Below are 19,352 nucleotides of genomic sequence, written 5' to 3' on the forward strand. Positions count from 1 at the left end.
GAATCATGCAAACAAAAATCAAATGTTAAACACACTTAAGCATCCCACTTTAATAGATCTAGGCTTTTCCTCCGGCACTTCAATCTTCATTAACCGCTCAAATGCAGTGGACAAACTGTTCACGCCCATCACATTACCTTTATACCAGAAGGAAAAAAAATCTAAATACTCGAAATGTGATGCAAGAGCTTCCCCCACACCTTACATTTGTTTCTTTTGCTACTGATATGCGCACTGCGCGGATAGGACAGTAACAGAAGTGATCTAGTACACTTTGCTCCTGCACAGCTCAGTGCCCCCCAACCACAGATTAAATAAAGTATTTTAGGATACAAGACAACATCCTCTTTCCTGGGATAGCTAGCCCAAGAGGATTTTTGCTTGGGGATCACCCCATGAACACAATCCCAAAGCCAGAATCCTTCAAATAGACACCAGGGATAATTTTGGGATTATGGGTGGGAGTTAGCAGGCCTTTGGGGAAAACCAAGGACTCCACCCCCTCACCAAAAAAACATAGTCTTTATATTCCCTTTAACCCCTTCGGTGCTTATAACTAGCTCAGCTCGTCATGAGGCACAGTGCTCGTGTGCTCATGACGAGCTGAGTTCGTCATGACCACACCCATTTCCATTATGGTCCAGCACAGCAGGGGAATATCTTAAGCAGCCAAGGTGTTAAGGATGGTGAAGGATATCCCCAACACAGGGACAAGCAGTGTTGCGGACTGTCAGAGTTTGACGTTTGCAGGGCATTCAGGGTATGAAAAAGCAATTGGATCCACACAATTCAAACCAACCTGGACTCTTATGGCTGTCTAGCTGTCAGAAATATCCTAGATTTAGTAGGTTTATACGTATGCCAGCCGAGCTGGGGGCCAAATATCGCAGCTAACATCATCAAAATGGGTCAATATGCAAAGCAAATATTTTGATGTATCCACATCCCATTGGTAGGGCCTTGCCTGTCCTATAAGCGGAGTATCGTTTTTATCGGGAGAACTGTGGGAATACAGAATAGAAGAATATGTATTATTAATTAAATTTCTCACCATTTTTGCCCACTAAATATAAGCCAATCTTCAAGAAAGAAAACCTTTTGTAAAATACCTTCTGATTCACATAACAGTATGGGTAACCCTGAATTAATTTTTGTAGAAATAACTACCATTCCTTAAAACAGAAGCTTAAGAACTAAATGTGCATGTATTGTCTAAATCTCCATTTTTCATAGATTAGATTTTACCACATGAATTGTATTCAGTCATTACAAAATGTAATAGCTGAAGCTAAGTTGTTGGTTCTCATTACTGTGTTTTTTGGACAACCAACAAACGCTACAGAACCCCATGATCAGAAAGGTCTGACGGACTGAATAGTATATTATTTTTATAATTCAGCCATGAAAAAAATATTACAAATGAAAACATTGCAATTTTGTTCTCGTATTGTTTGCATTAGTGTTTCATTTCAACAGTTAGCTTCTTAGAGAAAACCAAATGACACCTTGCCAAATTCTGATTTTGGCCTACTTTTCAGAAATGTATACATCACCAACAAGTTTCAAACATGTTTTCACCACAAAATTACAAATGGGTAACCACAAAAAAGGCTAACGCAAAAACGGTGGTAACTTTCTTTAACAACTGTCTGTGAAAGATGGGGGCATAGCATTCTTAGCACTGCAAATCTTTTTCCGATGGCATTTCTTAGAAAACAAAAAAAACGTGCTTTCTTGCACAATGCTTTGACATCACCCCCCCCCCCCCCCACACCTTCCCCCTTCTTTTTTTTATTTGCTACTTTTTGGCTATTTTCTCATTTTGTGTACCAAAATGTGCTCGCTCAGCACTGGGGTAGAAAAAGTCTCAGCCACTACGAGGTTAACGATTTATTTGAGCGACCTTGTTTTTGTCAGCTTGTTTATCAACCAGATGGTGACTTGGGCAGCTTGCCAAGAGTCCCAGATTGGGGACTGGTTTGCACTGGTACAAACACCACGAAGCTAGCTGTAATTGGAGCTGTGTTTTCTTCCCAGCTGTGAAGTGAGAACATGGCGCTCTGGAACCACACATCCACTGGTGCTAGTCAGGGGAAGCATTATGTTTTTGAATGTGCATGCCTTGTCCTGGTTCCGCAAGAGCATGCAGTACCTGGAGTGGGAATGTGAACATCAGGCCCCACACAGTGGGCTTATGTAAAGTTACTACACGAGGTACAAGATGTAGCTCTTATAGGCTTAGCCTGCCTGTGCCTCACTTAGGTTATATATAGACCCACTAGAACGATCTTTCTTTCACAAGTCAGTCATGCCTTACCTACATCTCCAATTACAACTTCAACCTTGCCTATTCTGGTGTGCCTATGCTGGGCCTCGGATATGTGCATTATACAGGTTCAAGCTGAACCCACAATTGATAGCCCAGTTACTTTTTCTTCTATGCAGTTCTAAGACATATCCAGCTTAACTGGGAAGCCCGTCTGTTAAAATCCAATTGGCTATACTGGACAATGCCTGGTTTCTAGATATGTTTACATAGAACTTGCCCTCTACTGGAGATGAGGTTTGTGGGCTGCACTCCTAAACCCCTCCAAAGCCAGCAAGCCCCAGATCCTTTTAACCTGCATATGATAGGATTAATTCTATTTTAGAGGTTTACACTCTTCTGGACAAGCCTTTTACAGGTTTGGTATAGCTTCTTCTGACACAGTCTCTGGGGTCAAATCTATAACAAACTGGCAGGTACAGACTCAGCCCGATTCTTACTGGCTCAGAATTTCCTGGACATGCGACTGGTAAGTCAACTAGCCAAAATGTTCAACACTTGAGCATTGGCCTCTTTCTCAAGTTATGAAAATAATTTCCTGTCGTATCTGCATTGGTCTTCAGTGTTGACTTTGGCTGTGTAGTTTTAATTGCTCTCATGTGGGATATTGCACTAAAATGTGCTCTCCTGTGTGTTGTCTATGTGCTTTTAGAATTGTGCCATATGTGCATTACATGACCACAAACATGCGAGAGAAAATGTTACTTACCTGTAACTAGAGTTCTGCAACTTTGTTATCTTTCATAGATTCACACACTTAAATATCCCATTCCCAGGAGCCACACCTATCCCCATCATTGGAGCCTTTGGTAGTCAAAGTTGAAAAAGCAGTGGGTACATGTACTCAAATAACAGTGAACAATATCCACAGACTATATCACGTACACCTCATTATGTGACTCAAAATTTGACCTATGGTATCAAGGGACTCACAGATCCAACTTTCCAGAAAGGCTGAGCTGCTCTGCATTTTTCCCAACAAGTTCACGCAGCAAATAAATAATAAGCCTCATTACTGGGAAGGTTGCATGTGCACCTCTGAAATGTATTCAAATAGAAAGCCTGTAGTTACAGGTAAGCAACTTTTTATCCTCCAAGATTTGAATTTTTATAGATACACATGCTTGTCCTGTGATTCATGCTTGTCCTGTGATTACCATAGCAGTAACTGCATAATACACATGATAAAGAAGAAGTAATGTGGTTACCGAAGTTAACTGGACCCACTGCTGTCTGAGAGGTCATCTGGATGTTGAGGTAGGACTGCTTAATGAAGGTGTGCGCTGAAGACCAAGTTGTTGATTTACAGATATCAGTTGTTAGGTTGCTAAGTCTCAGGTGGAGCGAGCTCTTACATGGTTTCCAAGATGTCTGCCAAATTTTATATGGCAAAAAGGTATGCATGCTGAAATTCAACAAGTTATACCCCAAATTGATAAGGCAGAGCCTCTTTCATCATGGCTGTATGATAGAGTTGATCTGATTTTCTAAACGTCTTAGTCCTGTCAAAGCAGAAGTTCAGGCAGTTTTTTAAATCAAAAGAATGCAGTTCCCCTCCAGCGGCAGTAAAGGGCTATGGTAAGAAAGTTGGGAAGTAAGTGTTGTAATTCATGTGTGAAGATGTTGGTACTTGGGGCATAAAACAGCGGTGCATTATCAGCACAACTCTAGGTCTTTCAATCTTGAAGTACCGGGGCTTAACTGCTATTGAATAGCCCCCACTTTCCTGACTGATAGGAGAATCGGTGCACAACTTTTCATGTGCATCCCACAATAGTATTCAACTCCCAGGAAGATGATTGCTTGATAACTGCAGAATAAGCCTTTCATAAAATTCTTCACACTCTAGAGGAGAAAAAGGGGTGGTGTTGGGGGAGTTCTGATACCTTGAGTACGTCTTAGTTGCTGAAGATGCTCTGCCTATCATTAGGATATTACATCAGTCAGGTGAGATGTTGAGGGATCTGAATTCTAAATCTGTAGCTGCCAGGCAATTCAGTGGAGTGATCAAGGATTGTGGTTAAGAACTCGATCAGGATTCTTGGTTCACAGATAATGATCTTAAACTGAATTAGGACCTCCACGGGCCGGTCCCATAGCACTGTGTGCCAGAAGTGCCCCACCAAAGCAGGGATTATGAGCATCAGCTTGCATACCTCTTTTAGTTGTCAATGAACTTCCAAGGTGAGAGGGGCTTGTGGAAAATCATAAGCACAGATCACAGACCAGGAAATTGAAAGAGCTCCCCCTTGCGTCCCTGGATACCAAGGTCTCCTTCAGTAAAGCAGGCATGTTGCATGGTCTGCATTGGCCAGCAGGTCATGTGGGTGTAGCCCATCTGTGAAAAATATCTGCAGTTTATTCATGTCCACCTCTCACTCACAAAAGTCTGAAGGGCATCTGCTCATGGTGCCCGCATTGCATTTTGTGGGCCATGGACAGGCTCCCCCATCTTGTGACGTAGAACCCAATTATAAAGTGTAACAGCTTAGTTTGATACAGTCCATGGCATATTTCCGCCTGGTTTCTTAAGTGAAGTCATGTTGCACCTTCTTAAGAGTATTTATGACTGGCAATCAGGGTAAGGCTTTCAGGACCAATTTTACTGTCCTCATACCAAGATGCTGATGTGAAGACGCATCTCTTTTCTGTTGTCCAACAGTAGTAAGTAGAAATATTTTGGACAAGGGCTCCCCAGCTGTGAAGGGACGCATCTGTTGTCCAGTGGAATTGACGATCTTCCAAGTTCTGACTCCCAAAGATGGAGGCTTGTTGTGCTTTGGGATTCAAAACAACATTCTCTCGATGTCCTGTCACTTGTTGTCATTAAAGATCCAGTTACTCTTGGACAGGACACATTTGGAGGTGGCTCTGAGGAATAGAGGAGTGTAAGATTATGCCTCATATGGTCTTTTTCTGTGAACTCAAAGCTGTGACTTTTAGCCAAGTTATTTTTTCACTATTAGCTTGTTGCTCCTTTCCTGCAATGGATAAACTTTGAGGGTGAGCATGCAGATACGAGATCCTAAGAAAAGGGTCTGCTTCTGCAGTGATAATATTGACGTTTTCATGTTTAGGGTGAGACCAAGCTTGTTTAGCAGGTACATGGTGGAATTCGCCACTAGGTTCGTTCTTTGGGTTGTTGATGGGCTAGTTGGCTAGGTTGGGAAATACTATTACTCCTTACAGCTGCAAGTGCTTGATCAATAAAGACATTCAGTGAAGACTCTTGGGCTGAACAAAAATCAAAAGGCAGTGCACTGAACTGAAAGTGGTGACAGTTGACTATGAGCAAGAGGAACGGGCTATGCATAGAATGAATTGTAATATGAAGGATCTTCCATTGTTGATGGATTGAAGTATAGTGCAAAAAACATTTCTGAATGACTATTTCTTTATTAAACTAGTTAAGCCAATCATATCTACAATACGGCACCATTCACACGATTTCTTTTACACCAGAAAGAAGCTTGAATACAATTTCTAACTGGGATGGGACTTTGGTGACAGCTCCATCAAGATTTTTGGGAGAAATGTTATTTCCGACTCCAGGCTTCCCGATGCAAATGTGTCTTCTTTTTTGGTTATTTTCTTATTGACATTATAGGGAGCAGGAAAATGATTTCTATGGCAAGACCATGTCGTATAATATCAACTTTTTCTAGATTAAAAACACACCAGGCTGGAAAACATGCACGTACCTTCGCTCCCACTGGCTTGGAAAATTAGGTAGATCAGTGGTCTGGTTATCTATTGCAGAATGAGTCTAGGTCTTAATCCAGTCTACCTGCCATAATATTGATAGCCTCAAGACACCCCCAGGTAGCCGAGCGCTTAATAAACCTATATAACATAACATTTACCCCCTTCATAAGGCATGCCCGTTAGATTGTTCCTGGGAGCCATAATGGTAAGAACTGGTTGAGTGAAATATGACTGGCGACATGGTACATCTTCGAAGGATTTGAGAGCTACAACAAGCCTTTCCCAGGCCCTCGCTCTCTCCAATGCTTTCTCACTCCCCGTGCGATTTTGCAATTTGTAATCTATTCACTCCCTCACACTCAGCCCATTACAGCAAGTCAACTTTCCACTTAGCAACAAAAGGGCCCTGTTGCACCTTCCAGTGATTGGTAATGGTTCTCTTGGACAGTAGGAAGTCCAAATCTAAAAATTTACTAATGATTTTGTTTTTTGAGGTATGGGGAAACCTGTGTAGGATACAATGAGCCATGAAGAGATCTAGTTCCCTGTCAGTGAGATCTGTCAATATAGCTGTTATCTCTTCCCAATAGCTATAGAAAAGCGAGAAATCCCACAGCATATGTTTAAAATCCGCGCTGTGTTCATTACATCTCGGGCAGGTCGCTGACTGGGCCGGGAAATATGTGTGCAATTTTGCTGGGGTAAGGTATGCTCTGCGTAGAATATGAAAGTGCACTAGCTGAAACCTCGTGTTCCTCGTGCTCTTCCAGGCTCTCTCCACTAGTTCACCCCATGTCTTGTCCAAATGGCCGTCCCTATGTCCGTTTCCCACTTAAGCTTCAAGGCAGACAGGTGGCTGATTCTGTGGCAGCCATAGTTTAAAACATACTCAGCCTTGCACCCACCTTCCATTGTCTTCTCACAGTTAGTAATGACACCTGGCAGGCTTGCCTGATTTCACTCAGCTCCCTCTCATTCCAATGCATTGCCCTACTGAGCATTAGCTGTCCTGTTCTTTTGTAGCCAGCACGTAAGCGACACGCCTGGGAGGGTGGTGAAGGAGGAATGGCGGGCTGGTCCTAGGAGCTTGTTCGTTCATGGACTTTGCCGGGGTAGGCGATGTCGGCAGGTTACAGAACCACTGATGTGTCATCAATCACATGCTTTGCCATGTATCTCTGACACGTGACTGGGGACTGTAACTGAACCCCCTTTTGTCGTTTGCTCTTCAATGGAAACTAATAAAAAAAAATTCAAAAAATGGCTGAAAAGTTCCAGAGGATGAGTACCCACGATGGCCACAAAATTGTTTCAACAGGTAAGTGACCAATCTGTGTCCATATTTGCTTCAAGTGCTTGTGGTTCTTCACCTACATGCGCTCCAAAGAGCCACTGGCCAGAGAAAGGCAAGTCTAATCCTTCCAATTGTATGGCAGACAGAAAAAAGTGTTTATCTATCCTCACCGGCCTAACATTACTACTGCAGCCATCTTCTGAAAGCCACTGTTTGAGGCATCTCAACGGGTTCTATAAAAGCAGAAGAGAAAAGCTCACCTTCTTGGAGCTAGGCATTAGCCTGTTATTTGCAATCAGCTGATCGGTTATTCAGAAAAGAGAAAGATGGTGTCATAATTTCCTATTGTAAAGCACGAAAATGGCACCAACATTAGAGATTTAGACTGCTTTACCACTGAAGGCTCAAAACTTTTTGCCCATGGTTTCTAAAACAGGGTACTCTATCTAGTGGCCAAAGAAGGGCAACAATGGACTTGTGGATTTCCTTTGAACAGTTACAAAGATAACAGATTGGGCTTTAACCTAGTTGAGAAGCCACGTAGGAGAGAATCTATCAGTTTGTAATTTGTAATCCCGTTTGGCAATGTAGAATGTTCTCATCACTGGGTTTCTCATACAGGACAAACGTTCCTCCCACAAACGATCTAGCACGGATATAGTCCGGACTGAATTTATCAACTTTTCTTTGAAATCACAGCTGGAGTTGGTAGACAATTTGGGAGATGCTCTCTCGATGAAACTGTTGTGGCTATAAATATCATCAGGGGGTGAATCTCTAAGCTACGTCACAGGGCTTAGCTCATCACCCATAAAAGTCTTAGGACGCGGTTGTGATCACAGTCATCAACACTGCCATCACTTAAGGCGAATTGCTCTTGTAAACAGAATGACTCGAACATCAGCAATTTACGGGTTACCTCCGCATTCTCCTGCTTGAAATTATCTTACAGTGGGAATTAACGGGATGTATGTTTGTATAAGTTTGTAAACCACAATAATAATGTCTTTATTAAAACCGAAGCATGAGCATTGGTGTAAAGTTGTTGTTTTCCCTAACTTGTCTAGGGCGAGACCAGGCCATTTTGCTGATGATTCACTAAGAGGCAGATCCAAAGGCAGTTCTGATATGTTTTGCCAGAAAGGAGAGGATTGCTAGGTTGAGAGAGATCTGGATGTGGGACTTTGTGAGCATCTATTTTTGATGAGTGCTAATCGTGCATAGGACTTAAACACAGAAATTCTCCATTAGGTCTTGAAAGACTCTGGAAATTCAACTTGTATTTGAAGCAGAAGAGGCTGTGCAAAGGTGTGCTGGCCATCTTTGGAGTATTTGTAGATCTGGTCCTTCTTCGTCACTTGAAATGATACCTATGCCCAAGTCATTCGAAATCTGAAGCATGATCCTCGTGCTCTTTGCAGATATGAGAAATTCCAGAACCTATTTTGGACCCCTCCACTTTTATCTTGTAGCATTGGCACACTTGGTGGAAACCACATCTCATGATAGCTCACGGACAACGCATGAAGTAATTGGCTTACTGTCATTTAGAGTCTTTTGAACAAAGATTTAGCAGATTTCACATATTCTCACCACATGGCCAGAGCAATGAAGAAATAGCAGGCATTTCTTGTGGGAGTCATGGTAGATCTTCTTGCCCTACAAAATGGTCAAAGTTTAAATAAAGCTATAGCCTTAGAAATTGTATTAGTCATCTGAACGACCTTCATGGGCTCAGGCAGCCAAATAAGGTGAAGGAAACACAGAGAACCTTTCTGTAGGAGGTGGTGCACAATCTCAGCCGCCAGACGGCGGAGAACATTGAAGAATGTGGCTTTGTAAAACATACAATGCTGGGGAATGAGTGGCTCAGCATCAAATCCCAGACAGTGCCGAGGGGGTGTGGCAGGCAGACTTGATGAACAACCTCTTAGTGTTCAAAAATCAGTGGAGTGAGACACTGCACTGTTTATTTAATGGGCAGTTAATATAGTAGGAATAACTACAACATCGATGTACAGTTGAAGCCACCACATTTTGCCATTTTAGAAAAAATAAAACAATGGGCTAGGTAAACCCCATGCAAAAGAAAAACTGCACAGTGGTTATGTTATGTTATGTTATGTTATATTTATTCTTTTGTATAGCGCAACGGTTACTCGAAAAGAGTGTCCCGGCGCTTTGGGTAAGGAGAACTGATTCGCAATAACATAACACATTAAAAAGAGAGTACAGAACAAACAAGTAAAAAAGGGACTGCTGGGGGGTCTACTGGGTGAACAACCAGGTTTTAAGACCTCTCCTAAAATCAAGAAGACTAGTAGCCCCCCGAAGTGGGAGCGGAAGCGAATTCCACATCTGTGGAGCCAGCAGGCTGAAGGAGCGGCCGCCCAGGCGCGCTCTCTTAACTCGAGGGACAACCGCCAGGAGCAAAGACTCTGACCTCAGAGAACGAGCAGGATGGTAAAAGGCCAGTCTCTTGGCACATTTTCAGTGATAAACAAGTTTTCATATTGCCCACTTAACTGGGTTTTCAGTTACTATTAAGGGGATACGAACTAACTTAGAACGTGCTTGTTCATTCCTACCACAACGTGTTTACAAAGTATTGCACTTCATGAAAATATTCTGGGAGAGACTTGACGGAATTTTGGCATTTAGTCAAGTGGGGGAGTGGCAATCCGAGTAAAGTGCCTATAAATCACGTGGAACCAGACCAGTGGGTCCGACATTTTAGTAGTCAATTTGCTAGGGACTCGAATCCCCAAGTTATCTATGTGATGCCCCACTCGACACCCGCTCTCTGCATTACCAAGAAGGAGGTGGAACATGCTCTCCTACAGGTCCCAAAGGGCAGGGCCCCGGGTCTTGACTGCATTCCCACAGATTTGTTTTTACAAGACCTAGACCACTGGGCTACGTACATACAATTGTTGATGAATGCTATCGACGGGGTGGCAGTGATTCCAAGAACCTGGGCTGGTGCGGTGATCCTTCCCAGCTTTAAGAAAGGGGACCTCTTCAATCCAGGAAATTACAGGCCCATAAGCCTGATCGATTGCATTCAAAAGGTTGTGGCAAGGGTAATTGTAGGCAGAATGCAGGCTTGGTTAGAGGATTTTCACATCCTCTCTGATTTACAAGCTGGGTTCCGGCAGGGTGTAAGTACAGTGGACCAGATTTTAAGGTTTGGTCTTATTTACTGGCGAACTGTTACCCTGGGCAAAGGTTCAATTTTTGCTGCCTTTGTGGACCTCAAGTCTGCTTTCGATTTAGTTCCTCGCCCAAAGAGTTGGCTCACCCTTTCCAAACTAGGCATGCCTCTGGATATCCTGGCCTTTGTAATTAAACTCTACATGGATAACTATGCCCAAGTCAGATGGGACATGGCAGGCAGCACCACAGCTGAGTTTCCGGTGGAGAAGGGTGTAAGGCAGGGCTGCGTACTAGCGCCCACTTTATTTTCAATCTATAAAAATGGGGTTTTAGATTACTTTGAAAACTATCCCACTGATGCCCTGAGTTTAGCAGGAAAAAGGATACCCCTCCTGATGTTTGCAGACGACACCCTCATTTTATCGAAAACAAGACAGGGACTTCAACGCGCCCTCTCAAGATTTGAGGTGTTCTGTGCGGACCATGACCTTATTGTAAACGTAGACAAAACAAAGTTTATGGTCCTCCAGAATTCTAGCAAATCCACTGGCGAAGTCAGAATGCAGGAGGGCATTTTAGAACAAGCTGAGATTTTTTCTTATCTGGGGGTAACGATCGACAAAAAACTCAGTTGGAAACCCCAAATAGATAGCCTGACTGTGAGGCATGCCCAACTCTCTGGAGTATTACTCAAGGACCAAAGATATTCTTACACTAAACCCGTAGCTTCTGTACTACAGATCTATAAATCTAGAATTAGTGCTTCTATCTTGTATGGTGTAGTGGTATGGGAATTTGGAACCTCTAGCGGTGAGTCAAAACAAATTTTTAAGATCGGTGGTTGGGCTCCCGCAATCTACCCCCTTGGTTCCATTATATCTAGATCTTGGGTGCCATTCCATCAAATATGTTGCGCTTTATAGGCTAGTAGTATATTGGAGGAGACTTTGGGTGACACCAGAGATGGCCAATTATGCCCTGGCTTTATTAGAAGTCAGAGAGCTTGATGTAAACAAGAAGCTCCTCTGGTTCAGTTGTGTTAGAAACATTCTTTGTGAGTTGGGGTTGAGTTGCCTGAGGACCTCCCCTGCAGCAAGCTCATTTCCAAGTAAAGCAGAACTAAAGGCTGCCTACTGGCATATGATAAACCTTAGACGGTTTACAGTTTCCACTGGTCTGACCCTGACTAATACATTCCTTGAGATCAAGCTTGAACCTAAACTTGAGCAGTATTGGGATAGAATTACCTCCCCTCGTGATAGGAAATTATTCCATCAGTTCAGAGTAGGCTCATTATCCACCAAGGCCTTTATTTCGAGGTGGTCAAAATTAGACGCAAGTAGTAGTAATTGCCCATACTGCTCAGATAGGGTTGAATCTATACCACACATTTTTTTTGCGTGCCCGGCATATAGCGTACCGAGGCGACGCTGGCTGAAACCAATTTGTCTAGCTTTGGGTATTCGAGAATACAAAGAGGTGTATAGAATATTAAAAACATCCTTAGAAGGGCCAATTATGATAGCAACGGCCACGTTTTTGGGTCATGTGTGGGTAACTCGGTGGGAATGGTGGAAGGTTCAAGTAATCGAATCCATTGTATAGTATGTGATATTGTATTATTATTGAATGATGCATTTTATGTTTCATTTGATGTATTTTAACAGTAGATGGATAATTTTCTATCATGTTAAATATAGGCCGCTAACAAGGGTTAGTTTTTAGAACTAGTTTTTAGGTTTCGGCTGGGGAACGGAGCGTAAGCTCCGCCCCCAGAGAAATCTCTAGTCTTCAGTAAGGGACTCTTGGAATACGCCCTCTGTCCCATTGGCTAGCTCCATAAATGGAGGCTAGCCATTGGAACAGAGAGGCGTCCGTCATGGCCGGACCAGATTCGGGGGCGTTCCCGAGAATTTTTGGCTTTTGGCTACGTCATGCGACGTCAGCCAAAAGCCGGGAACGCCCCCGAATCTGGTCCGGCCGGGCCGTGCTTGCTGCTGTCCTGCCTTCCTCCGTGTGCATTGAGAGGTGAGTAAATTGTCAGTAGGATGTACTTTGTATACTTTTAGTTATATTCTCGAGTTCTCAGTATGTAAACGGAAGTATACACCAACTTAGATGCACACAGGTGAAAACCCGACAGTCATGGCATCGTTTTACATGCATGTCTTCAGTGTGCTGTTTTCAACTGCATTGAGGTTGGCGCAGATTAAGCGACTGAAAACTGATTTTTTTTCAGAATACTTCTGAAATCACTGTTTGGGGGTTGCTCGAATTCGGTTGGTTTTTGCCGGAGGGTCAAATGCTAAATCTCGCCTTTTGAAGCCAAGGCTCGTCTTAATAGTTAACTAACTACGCGCTTTCAGATGAATGCGTCACACCTGTGACACGAACCACCGTCTGGACTGTGGTGGTGGTGCTTCTTCTGCGCGCCAGCTCCTGAACCGCTGGCATTGTCTGTGCACCCCCACGCCCCTCCCCGGCCGGGCAGGTTCTACTTCTTGTCCTCAGAGGGGCCACGGCCCCCTCCACCCCCAGAGACGGGGAGGCTGCCCGGTATCTGAGGCGGGCTCCGCAGACAAAGGCCTCCTGCGCGGCACCCCCGGCCTTTCCTTTCATCCTGCCGGGGACTTCACACCTCAGTCTGGGGCATTGTCCGAGCGAGAGCAGGAACTGACGGGGGCCGAGACAAAGCGCCCGCCATAAAATGCTAAAGGCTGCTCTTCCTGCGTCTCTTTCTTCCTATCTGTCGCCCTCCCGTTCTTACTTTCTATCTTTCCCTTTAGTTTGCTTTTCATTCTTTAAGTCTTGTTCCTGGATGCGAGCTAACAGTAATGCTTGAACTTGTTTCCTGCTGAATATAGCGCAACTTTCAGTGTTAGGAAAAACTTGGGAAAGCCTGATGACATCAAAAGATTTTTTTTACAGATGCTAGTCATGGAATAACAAGGCCTTTACCACAAGCTAAGCAATCTTTTACGATGCCTCGTGTTAATGACGCTTCCTCATTTTCCCAAATTGAGTGCCACAACAACAGGGGGGGAGGGGGGGGATTTGAACCCAGCCACCTATATAGCTTAGCCCCAGCTGGTGACTGCCGCTGCAGGCGGACTGCCAAAGGCACCCGGGGGTGTGGGAGGGGGGAATACTACCTTAGTTTACCTCCCCGAAAGCGCACACTCTCTAGTACGTAGCATAAACTAGACCTGTAGGACAATAAATGGCTTTTAAGCTAGCTCCGAGGGTTGTCTGCAGTTGATCGGTGTAAACTGCTGGACACGGGTTCGAGTCACAGCTTTCATAGATGTAATGCGGGCGGTCCAACCAGTGCCTCGGTTTACCAAGACTCATTACAGCGCCAAGAAGGGATAGCGCGTAGAGTGCGATGCACATTACCACGTGCACGGCTCGTGCACCGTTGCTTTGGGTCTGTTGTAACCTGCCCTTTGTGCTCGGAGCCTGCCCCTCGTGCACTAACCCTCCCCCACTACAACCCTCCCTGCTTGAAAACTCGGATCCTTCAGTCGGCCACAGAATCCGCTCAGCCCGACTTGGCAATTAAAGCGCTTTGCCGGGCACAGAGTGGAGGAGATCCGTGCTGAACTTCGTTGTTTGATGCAGTGTCGGCTACAACTGCCCCCACCCTCCTCAATAGCTCACTTGTTTTAATTAATGTTCATTCGTTTGTATACTTGGGCAGCTTTTTCGTTTTTTGTTGTTGCTGTTTTAAATAGCATGAATTCGACCCGACGGTATTGGAGCGCTTTACACGAGCACCAGTTACCTTACACAAGGACTCGTTAATTTTTGTAAGCACGGGGAGATTACGTGATTTGTCCAGAGTCCCAGGATGTTGAGCCCACGCCGAGATTGCAACCTGGTTCCTCCGTTATAAAGTCGCCAGCTCTGGTTGTTACGCCGCACCCGCTCCCTTTGTTTTCTTTTTGCTGTGCTTCAGAGCGGCAGGAGTTAAATCCCAGACGGATGCTGCAGAAAGGTCGCTTGTTCCTCCGCTAGACTGCTGTGAACGGGTAGCACTATTAATGGGAAGAACTCGCATCACAACCCGATCAACCTTTATTTTACAATTTCACGAAAAATATGGTATGTCGCATCCAGATGCTTCAGAGCAAAACCTGCAAACTATTCATGGTAGAAATATAATATTTAGGAATGGGTGTCTGGCTCTGTGTGTGTGTGTCTGGCTCTGTCTGTGTGTCTGGCTCTGTCTGTGTGTCTGGCTCTGTGTGTGTCTGGCTGGCTCTAGAAAACAGCATTCAAGGATCGAATTGACAACAACGCCCACAACAGCAAGGAACTTTTCAACATCGTCAAGGAATTTTCCAACCCCTCGGCCAACTCCAACGACATCACCCCCTCTCAAACCCTCTGCGACTCCCTAGCCTCTTTTTTCCACAACAAGATTGCTGACATCCACAACAGCTTTGACAACCAACCCGGAAGCCAACCCACCCTACCATCTGCTGACCATCTTCCCCCCGTAAACACCCTTAACGACTGGAACCCAATCTCCACCGAGGACACCATCCGCCTGATGAATTCCATCCACTCTGGATCCCCCACAGACCCATGCCCTCACCACATCTTCAACAAAGCAGACTCCGTCATAGCTCCGCACCTCCGAGACGTCATCAACTGCTCCTTCAACTCCGCTACCTTCCCAGAAGACTGGAAACACGCTGAACTCACCGCCCTTCTGAAAAAACCAACAGCAGACACCACCGAACTCAAAAACTACCGCCCCATCTCGCTTCTTCCATTCTTGGCCAAAGTCCTCGAGAAAGCCGTCAACAACCAGCTCGCCGCCTTCCTCGAAGCCAACAAATCACTCGACCCCTCACAATCTGGCTTCCGAGCCAAACACAGCACTGAGACCGCCCTCATCGCAGCAACAGACGACATTCGAACTCTACTGGACAATGGAGACATAGTCGCCCTCATCCTCCTCGACCTCTCTGCAGCCTTCGACACAGTCTGCCACAGCACCCTTTTACAACGCCTCAGAAACATCGGAATCCAAGGAAAAGCACTGGAATGGATCACCTCGTTCCTCACCGGAAGAACCCAGAGAGTCCGCCTCCCACCATTCAAGTCCGAGGCCTCTGAAATCATCTGCGGCGTACCTCAAGGATCCTCACTCAGTCCCACCCTCTTCAACGTATACATGAGCCCCCTCGCGGCCATCGCCCGCCAACACAACCTCAACATCATCTCTTACGCGGACGACACTCAACTGATCCTTTCTCTCACCAAGGACCCCAGCACCGCCAAAACTAACCTACACGAAGGAATGAAAGAAGTCGCCGAATGGATGAAACAAAGCCGTCTGAAACTGAATTCAGACAAAACAGAAGTCCTCATCTTAGGTACATCCCCCTCTGCATGGGACGACTCCTGGTGGCCGGAAGCCCTCGGAAAAGCACCCATCCCGACAGACCACGCACGGAACCTTGGCGTCATCCTGGATTCTTCACTCTCCATGAACAGACAAGTCAGCGCCGTATCCTCTTCCTGCTTTAACATTCTTCGCATGCTCAGAAAAACATTTCGCTGGATCCCCTCCGAAACAAGGAAAACAGTCACCCACGCTCTAGTCACGAGCCGACTGGACTACGGAAACACCCTCTACGCAGGTACCACCGCTAAACTCCAGAAGAAACTACAACGAATCCAAAACGCCTCAGCCAGGCTCATATTAGACATCCCACGCAACGAACACATCTCTGGTCACCTTAAAGACCTCCACTGGCTACCCGTCAATAAGAGGATCACTTTCCGACTGCTTACCCACGCACACAAATCACTCTACGACATCGGACCAGATTGCCTCAACTCTCGACTGTCCTTCTACACCCCCTCCCGCCAACTTCGCTCTTCCAGCCAAGCCTTCGCCACTGTACCTCGCATCAACAAGACCACCATGGGAGGCAGATCCTTTTCATACCTGGCTGCCAAAACATGGAACTCACTCCCCGCTTACCTTCGCCTCACCCAGAATCACCTAGCGTTCAGAAAGCAGCTTAAAACGTGGATATTTGACAAATAATCCTCCTCCCCTTCCTAAGCGCCTTGAAACCCTCTGGGTATGTAGTGCGCTATACAGATTTTATGACTTGACTTGACTTGTGTGTGTCTGGCTCTGTGTGTGTGTGTGTCTGGCTCTGTCTGTGTGTCTGGCTCTGTGTGTGTCTGGCTGGCTCTCTGTGTGTGTCCGGCTCCGTGTGTGTGTGTGTCTGGCTCTGTGTGTGTGTGTGTCTGGCTCTGTGTGTGTGTGTGTGTCTGGCTCTGTGTGTGTGTGTGTCTGGCTCTGTGTGTGTGTGTGTCTGGCTCTGTGTGTGTGTGTGTGTCTGGCTCTGTGTGTGTGTGTCTGGCTCTGTGTGTGCGTGTCTGGCTCTGTGTGTGTGTCTGGCTCTGTGTGTGTGTCTGGCTCTCTGTGTGTGTGTCTGGCTCTCTGTGTGTGTGTCTGGCTCTGTGTGTGTGTCTGGCTCTGTGTGTGTGTCTGGCTCTGTGTGTGTGTCTGGCTCTGTGTGTGTGTCTGGCTCTGTGTGTGTGTCTGGCTCTGTGTGTGTGTCTGGCTCTGTGTGTGTGTGTCTGGCTCTGTGTGTGTGTGTGTGTGTGTGTCTGGCTCTGTGTGTCTGGCTCTGTGTGTGTGTGTGTCTGGCTCTGTGTGTGTGTGTGTCTGGCTCTGTGTGTGTGTGTGTCTGGCTCTGTGTGTGTGTGTGTGTCTGGCTCTGTGTGTGTGTGTCTGGCTCTGTGTGTGTGTCTGGCTCTGTGTGTGTGTGTGTGTGTGTGTGTGTGTCTGGCTCTGTGTGTGTGTGTGTCTGGCTCTGTGTGTGTGTGTGTCTGGCTCTGTGTGTGTGTCTGGCTCTGTGTGTGTGTGTGTCTGTCTCTGTGTGTGTGTGTCTGCCTGTGTGTGTGTGTGTGTGTCTGGCTGTGTGTGTGTGTGTGTGTGTCTGGCTGTGTGTGGCTGTGTGTGTGTGTGTGTGTCTGGCTGTGTGTGTGTGTGTGTCTGGCTGTGTGTGTGTGTGTCTGGCTGTGTGTGTGTGTCTGGCTGTGTGTGTGTGTGTGTCTGGCTGTGTGTGTGTGTGTGTGTGTCTGGCTCTGTGTGTGTGTGTCTGGCTCTGTGTGTGTGTGTGTGTGTGTCTGGCTCTGTGTGTGTGTGTCTGGCTCTGTGTGTGTGTGTCTGGCTCTGTGTGTGTGTGTGTCTGGCTCTGTGTGTGTGTGTGTCTGGCTGTGTGTGTGTGTGTGTGTCTGGCTCTGTGTGTGTGTGTGTCTGGCTCTGTGTGTGTGTGTGTGTGTGTGTGTGTGTGTCTGGCTCTGTGTGTGTGTAGGGCTCTGTGTGTGAGCAATGCCAATAGCTCTAACTTTTCCAAAGGCGAAACCATTGCATTGTAAATGCTTGTTATATCGTGTTATTTATTATTTAACGATGAACGTGATATGTTCTTATACAATCAAGTCTTTTGTCCCAGTGATTATTTGCTATGGCTAACCAGGCGTTTATTGTTGTATTGTGACAACTTTTGTGATTTTTTTTAAATCGAAATAAAGTTTATAAACTGAAACTGAAAATATTCCATCCCAAATGTTTGATCAAACACAGGCATGCCAAAAACTAATGTAGTGTAGTTCCTATATTCCCAATAGGCTCTGCGCATTGGAATAACATAAACAGCAGTGTAAACGTAGGACTGAGGTCAACTAGGTCTCTACTGACTATGTTAGACTTAATTAGTTTTGCCAGCTAGCTCAGAGGTCACTAGAAACTTTCTTGAATGAATAGGGAGGGGTTAACTTCCCTGATTTAGACAAGAAGGGATTAGCTTCTGACAACCATATAACATGACAACTTTGCTCCCCCAGAATATGGAGTATATCTCCAGAGTTGTGTGAAAACAATAGACAGCTATTTCACTCAGTCAATCGTGCATGCTTAATTTCACCAGGGTGCAGAGAAATAGAGAGACGGGCGTTTTCAATAAAAGGTGTTATTTTATTGAGCAGTCTTCTTTCTCATGCAAGAGAAATGAATTGCCACAATTGCAATACTTATCATGAAGTAAAGTGCGTACAGTAAAAGGAGTATTATGAAATAATACTGTAAAAGCATTGATATGGTTTTTTAGCCATATGATACTTTAAAACGGATAAAATATTTACATACATAAAAACATTGACTAACAAACTCAACTGGTGCTTCTAAGATACACCTACCCCGGTGTACCTGACCTAAGCCTAATACGTGGGAAGAAGTAAGTCAATTGCAGTTTTAAGTTAAGTTGGGTTTTTTGCCAAGAATCTGAATCAAGAATTCTCTCTAAGGTTTGAATCAGCTCCGTACCTTGGTTATAGAATGAAGGAGGTCTTGTATGTCGTTTCTCAGGACTCTATCTCCCAGTAACCCGCAAGGGTGACTGGAAACACCGGAGCTGAATTTCTCGCCGTGAGAAAAGGCAGCTTCTTTCCCGGTGTGTCAAAGGGGAGGGACAGCTTCCTTCGGCTCTCGCATCAGCTGGGCTTCGGATAAGTAGATAGCCGCTCTGCTCCACACCACCGTGAGTTGCTTAAGGCAAGTGTTGGTATATTTATACCTGGAAGGTGCCGTGTTTGACGTAAGGTTGGACATAAGACGTCAATAAAAGATGTCACTAAGAACTGACTGTTCCTTTAGTGCTCGCAGGAGTTCTATGACAAATCAAAACAAAGACATGGGGAATTCCCAGGTTGCTGAAGGTTTGGTGTGTCGAAAGAACTCGTTGTGCTCTCTAGGAATCTAAGGAAGTAGCCGTGCCGTATTTGTGCTGCGTGGGCTATGACTAAATATGGGTAAAATTCTTATGCCTTCATAAG

The sequence above is a fragment of the Lissotriton vulgaris genome, chromosome 2_1 (genome assembly GCF_964263255.1).
Source record: "Lissotriton vulgaris chromosome 2_1, aLisVul1.2, whole genome shotgun sequence".
NCBI classification, from domain to species: Eukaryota; Metazoa; Chordata; class Amphibia; order Caudata; family Salamandridae; genus Lissotriton; species Lissotriton vulgaris.